A 6,215-nucleotide genomic window follows, 5' to 3' on the forward strand; every position below is an offset into this window, starting at 1 on the left:
AGCATCAATTCTGTAGGAGGCGTAGAGAACAGTGACAGCTATTCTTTGTCTCTCGTTTGGACTTTGAGCGGAGCCGGGCTTCGTTTTCTGTGGGCGAGAGGCACACTCCACTGCCGCCACCTCGAGAGCGATTCCTTCTCCATGAATCTCGACCTGCCTAGAAAGGGAAGGCCCAGGAGCTGTTCTGCAGCTGTCCTCAGGATGCCCTTAATTCCCAGGCGGAAGGATAAGCTTGTCTGACCCCATTTGACCCCGCCGCAGGCGCCAGGCGTCCTCATTTAGTGTGAGGCCTGAGAGAGTCCTTAAGACTGCCTGGCTTCCCCCCTCCCCTTTCCTCTTTTCTCCTTCTTGTCCTGTGTGTGTGTGTGGGGGGGGGGGTGGTGGTGTCATATTCCCCTTTCCTGTTGTCTAAGCTCCCTTCTCTCATAGGCACAAATCTGCCCCCCCGCCCCCCCCCCCCCCGCGCGTTTTTACTTTAAATCAGGTGTTTGAGCACTTTCTCAGGCTCAGGAGATGCTGGGACCGAGCGAGGTCTAGGGGAGGCAGAAGGCAAGGCTAGTAATTGTGGCTGCCTTGCTAACACGTGGATCAGAAAAGGGAAACACACCTGGGATTCCACAGGGCAGCCTTGGCACTGTCACTTGGGGAGACCCTTTCAAGCTGCTCTTAGCTAATTTCCCAGTGTCTTTAGTCTGCTTTAATGCGACATTCACCTGCATCCCACAGGGCCCCCAAAGGAGTCCCCTGCTGCTGAGTGCTAGAATTTTTGCTGAGCCCGTGACTGGGCCTGCTATAGCTACACTCTCCTGCCTCCATTCCCAGGAGAGGTGTAGACTATCTCTTGGCTCTTGCTTGGAGGGTGTCTCCATGCCTCATTTCCAGACTAGAGACCAAGGAGAGACCAGCAGGAAAGAGAACAGATTTTGTAGAGGTGAACGCCAGAGAATTACCTGGAGAGGTTTGCAGGTGTGTCCTGGACTTTGGGAATCACAGACACAGAATCAGCTGCCTACTGAGGGCGGGCTGTAGTGCTAAACAGCCTCTCTTTTCACGAGTTAGCAAAGAACAGGCACACCCCCACCCCCAACAGGTGAGTACCACATACCAAGACCCGTTTGCCAGAGTGAGTGGCCTCCTGGCATAGGCTGGCCATGCCAAGGAGCAGTAGCGAGGGGATATCCCCCAAGAGTAAGAGCCAGCATGCATGCATTGCCACACCCATCCCCCATGCTTGCCAACACTTAGGTACGATTGAAGCTAATAGACCTACTGTGGTGTTAATTTTGCCATCCTGTCCCTAACTCATGTTGGAACCCAGTATATAATGTGGTCATGTTAAGAGGTGGGGCCATGGAGAGGTCATTCAGTCAAGGTTACTAAGGAGGCCGTTGACATGGGTTGGTTCGCCCCCTTCTGCCTGTGAGGAGCTGCCCATACTATATCACCTACAGCAAGGAGTGGATCCCCACCAGATACCAAATCTGCCAGTGCCTTGATCTTCAAAATCCCTCCCTCCAGAACAGTGAGTACGGTTTTGTCCTTGAAGTTTCTCACCTAAGGTATGCCATTCCAGAAGCTTCAGCAGACTATGACAGGCCTGCTGCACAAGCCAGCGGTTGGTAAAGCCGAGGAGAAAGGAAGATGACGTAAACACTCATCCACCACGAACTCACACACCTGAGTCAGCCTACAGGTACGATGGAAACTCATTGTAGGTTTCTTGCTTTGTTTGAACCAAACACAGACAACTCACAAATCCTGAGCTAGATCAGGAAGGCCGTTTGGTGAGATTTTCATTCAGCTGGGGCATAGTAAACATCAATATTATGGTGTCTTACATTATCGGCTCGCTTGCTCATCCTGGTTCCCTTCTTAGTCCCACTCTGGAGTCAGGGACGCTGAACACTGGGGAACTGAGAAACATTTTGCAGCTAATACGTGGGGAGTTGATATTTGAGTCCGTGTTTCATGTTCCCAAGTCTCGTGAAGCTACAGTTTTTGTTCATGGTGAGTCCTTATTCTGTTCTTGACCAAACCTGGCCCAATTTCCGGCCAAGTCCAAACCCTCCCTAGCCGTGTACTTTACACGGCTGCGGAGATGGAGCCTTGCCTGCTTCACTGGGTCTCAGGGGCTGAGCTGCTGCACTGCTCCCTAATGATGATGGCTGGCTTGGGGGACGGGGAGGGGGAGCAATCTGGATCTTCTCATGAATCCCCTTCAGAACTGCCTGATGAATCTGCTTCACGTCTGTTACCTCCTTCCAAAGCTCTTCGGAAGGCAGACAGAATCTTCGGAACCACCCCACCGTGATCTGAAGTCTGACGCAAAAACCTGGGGTCAAACTCAGAGGACCCACAAAAGGAACCATTTTTTTTTTTTTTTTTTGACAAAGGAAACAGGGATCACTGAAACCAGATGAGGTTGACTTTCTTCTGTGGTTGAAAATCTGGATCTAAATGTAATTTCAACTGGGAGAATTTTTCTGGAAGAAAGCACATGTTCAAAAAAAAAGTATTTTCTATGCCTGCTCTTCATGTGAAATGGAATCCATCCCACCATGCTCTGTGCAACCAGATCAAGAGAGAGATGGTGGCTTCCCCTTCTCTATAATTATTTACTTATTCCCTTTTGCACAAAGTGTGACTTGATGCCTTGCATGCAAACCACAGAATAACTAGGCTTTCTTCAGAATGATAGGAAATTTCCTACATTGGGGCAATTTACTATCAAAGCCAAGGCGAGGAGGAAGTTCCAGGCACAGGGGTGATGGGAAGGCGAGAATGAAGGTAGCCTACACTGGAGCTTATGAGACCAGAGCGTCGCCAAGGATAATGGGAGATTCTGCTAGAAAGACTCTGTTCTGGGGGATAAGCTCTTTGTCGTGTCTGCCAGTGATCTTAGTTTTGAGAATCATTACCACACACCCTTCTACTCCTGCAAACACCCACAAGCCACAGAAGACTAGGACATGCAGCCTAGACCATGAGTATAGACCCAGTGGGGGTGGGTAGCTAAGTACACGGTCACGTATGTGTCTCTGTCGGTACGTGTGGCCCCAACTTCCTGGCAGTTCTGCAGGTGATTGGTTCTCAGAGCTTCAGATCTTTCCCAATTGGAACAAGACCCCGTCACTGTGGCATGCTCATCAAGCAGCAACTCCCTGTTCTTTGCTAATCAAATCTACCTTTAAGCAGGACAGCTATGTACTCAGGAATACCACGAGCGATCTAAGGCAGGGATTGGCTATGTCTACCTGTCACCTCTTTGGGTGCACATGTTGGCAGTGTGTCTAAGTGCAAGTGTTGACAAACGGTTGGCCAGCATATGCAAAAGCTACCAATAGCAGTTTCTTCCTTACAGACGCTTACAGCCTAAGACTGCTCACCTGCAGAGACTTCCTACAGGGGCTAGCCAACCCTGCCCCTCTGTGCTGCACAAAGTAAACACGCTGAAGTTCCGTGTTGTTGGGTAGTTAGTACCCGTCCATCAAAATACACATGATCCCCCTGACCTCAGCCTTGCTGTGTCTGTCACTTCAGAGCCTTTTACTCCCTCATCAACCCGAGTCAGGTCAAGTCCCAGCAGCACGGGACATGGTGACATCATTAGGTCACTAAGCCTTCTGCTTTCAGAAATTTTGTCTAGTTAAAAGTAAGCGTCTCTCTGGTTTCAGTAACTCTTTGCAGGTTTTGTAACATGGAGCTGAACCCAGAATAACTATTTGTTTAAAGCTAACAGCAGTTCCTGTAGAAGCTACTCCCTGGAGTGAACCGTGCAAGTCTACTGATGATTCTAATGAGAGTTAATCATCAGAGAAAGTTTGTGCCAGGCAAGTCACTAAAACCCCGTATTTTCACTCATTCACAGAGCTCCGTGGAGATGGCCATGTTTCCTTCATTTAACAGAGGAGGTTTCAGGAAACTAAACAATCACCTCAGGTTACAGTGACAGAAGTCAAACTCACACCCAGACCCACTGCCCCCCAAAGCTAAGATCTTTGGTTGGTTGGTTGGTTAGTTTCTCTTGAGACAGGGTTTATCTGTGTAACAGAACTGGCTGTCCTGGAACTTGCTTTGTAGACCAAGCTGGCCTCGAACTCACAGAGATCCACCTACCTCTGCCTCCTGGATGCTGAGATTAAAGGCATGCACCACCACCGCCCGGCTCAAAGCAAAGATCTTAATGGCTTTTCTACTATGTCATTCCCATAGACAGATTTGAATTATGCCCCATCCCAACTACAAAGAAAGGTAAGTTGCTTAATCTTCTCCACCGATTGCTGCTGCTCTGTTCTCCTGCCTCTTTTCCTTCTCCTTTCTTTTTCTTCCTTCTCCACCTCCTGTTGCTTTTTTTCTATTCCCCTCTGTTTTGAAAGGCCGGGGTCCCCCTTGTATAGCTCCGGTTGGCCTGGAGCTCACAACCGTCCTGTTGAAGCCCCCCAGCACCTGGGAGTGCAGACTTGCTCTGCCACTCTCAGTTCTGTGTCCTCTTGAACCTTAGTTTCTCCACAGCGGTGTTCTCCTCCAGGGAAGAACATGCCTGCTATTAAAGGATGTTTGTAGGCTTTTTAAAAAGTGACAGCTTCTCTTCAGAGGGACAGTGGTGTTCATACGTACTTCACTGCTTTTGCCCGAAGATCACTGCACAGGATAAGTCGATGGTGGTACATGAGCCACGGGAGAAAGGGAGAAGCAGAGCGACAGGAGCAAGGAGTGGGGCCCCATCAAAAGAGCATGTGGTATAGCAAGGGTCAGGCTGCTCTCTCCTTGTGGCTATACACTGTGTTTGACCAAGAACTTGGCAGCATTATCATCAAGCTATGGTCTAAGGGCATGGAAGGCATGAGAACCCATTATCCTGCTTCAGGGTGTTCTGCAAAATTGTAGGAAATGAAATGGAATTTGCCTGAGTTGTTGGTGTTGTTTACTTGCATGTAGAACCAAGCCATAGTACGGAGGTATGTGTGTTTTCCAAATAATAGGCCGTCAGTGCCTGTGAATATTAGCATTCTGGCATTTCTTCCACGGGACATCAGGCATCGTGACCACAAAGAAGGGATATCCTTGGAGTCTGAGAAAGTCTTCATGATTACCTGCAAATGTTGGTTCCGGCTCTATAGTCCCTCTCTTGCAGGGAAGAAACATCACCCAGACGACTGTGCGCAATGACCGTATGGAAACGACGGGAGAGCAGAGCTTCAAATCGAGACTTCATTGTTAGGATGATTTTTAAGAAAGCAAGAAAAACAACCTCAAATGGCTTATTATATAACATCCAGATGTTTGGCATCAACCACCCCAGATGAGGGGACGCCTTTTTCATGGTTCATCTGGAGGCTTTGGCCTTGCTATCCACACGTGAAGCGCAGCTCTCCAAGGAGTGGCCTCTCCTCTTCTTACTTGTCCTTCTAGAGAGGCCTGTGGGCATCCAGCTGCACCTTGAAGCTTAGATGCAGCAGCAGATGGGCCTGGGTGTGGGAGACTTCAGAAAGCCATCTGATTTGCTCCAGTTAGACCAATCAATTCTCAACCTGTGGGTCGCAATCCCTCTGGGAGCCGCAGATCAGATATCCTGCATACCCAATATTTCCATTACAATTCATAGCAGTAGTAAAATCACACTTATGAAGTAGCAACAAGATAATTTTATGGGTGGGGGTCACCACAGTGTGAGGAACCGTATTAACAGGTCGCAGCATTAGGAAGGTTGAGAACCACTAGCTAGCCCCCATGCCAAATGAAAGAAATATTCTTTTTCCATCAGACGTCTAGTCCCCTTCATTGTGGAAGAACTAAGGTAGCATGGCATTAAAACATTCTTGTGGATGCTCCCGCTTTGACAGCCCACAGACTGCAATCGGAAGGATACTGAGAAGATCGGCATGGCCCCAGGGCAAGGATGCCATGGAAATCTGTGAAGGCTCCTATGGCTTTGCTGGGACAGGTGCATTCGAGCTCACAGCAGCTGTGGTTGCATGCATAAAATCCCAGCAGCCAACATTTCAGCATGGCGGGGGAAGGGCTCATGAGCTCCCACTCCTAACTAAGGCACTATTGACAAATGACGGCTTTGGGGGGAGTTTTCTTTGAGGGTGTGGCCTCTGGCAGGCTGCCCATCCTTCATTGGGTAGCCCCACATCTATGATATATGAGCAGAACTCATTGGACTCAGTGGATTGTTTAAAAAGTAATGAGGTCATAAGTTTGGGAGGGAG

The 6,215-nt window shown here is 49.0% G+C and overlaps 1 non-coding gene across 1 annotated transcript; it reads left to right on the forward strand.

Moving 5' to 3' along the window:
* The first annotated feature begins 5,823 nt into the window (after positions 1 to 5,823).
* LOC119818098 lies at positions 5,824 to 5,934 on the forward strand. Its single transcript, XR_005286012.1, has one exon. It is a non-coding gene; the product is annotated as a U6 spliceosomal RNA (small nuclear RNA).
* The last annotated feature ends 281 nt before the right edge of the window (positions 5,935 to 6,215 follow it).

This window comes from Arvicola amphibius, chromosome 6 (assembly GCF_903992535.2).
Source record: "Arvicola amphibius chromosome 6, mArvAmp1.2, whole genome shotgun sequence".
NCBI classification, from domain to species: domain Eukaryota; kingdom Metazoa; phylum Chordata; class Mammalia; order Rodentia; family Cricetidae; genus Arvicola; species Arvicola amphibius.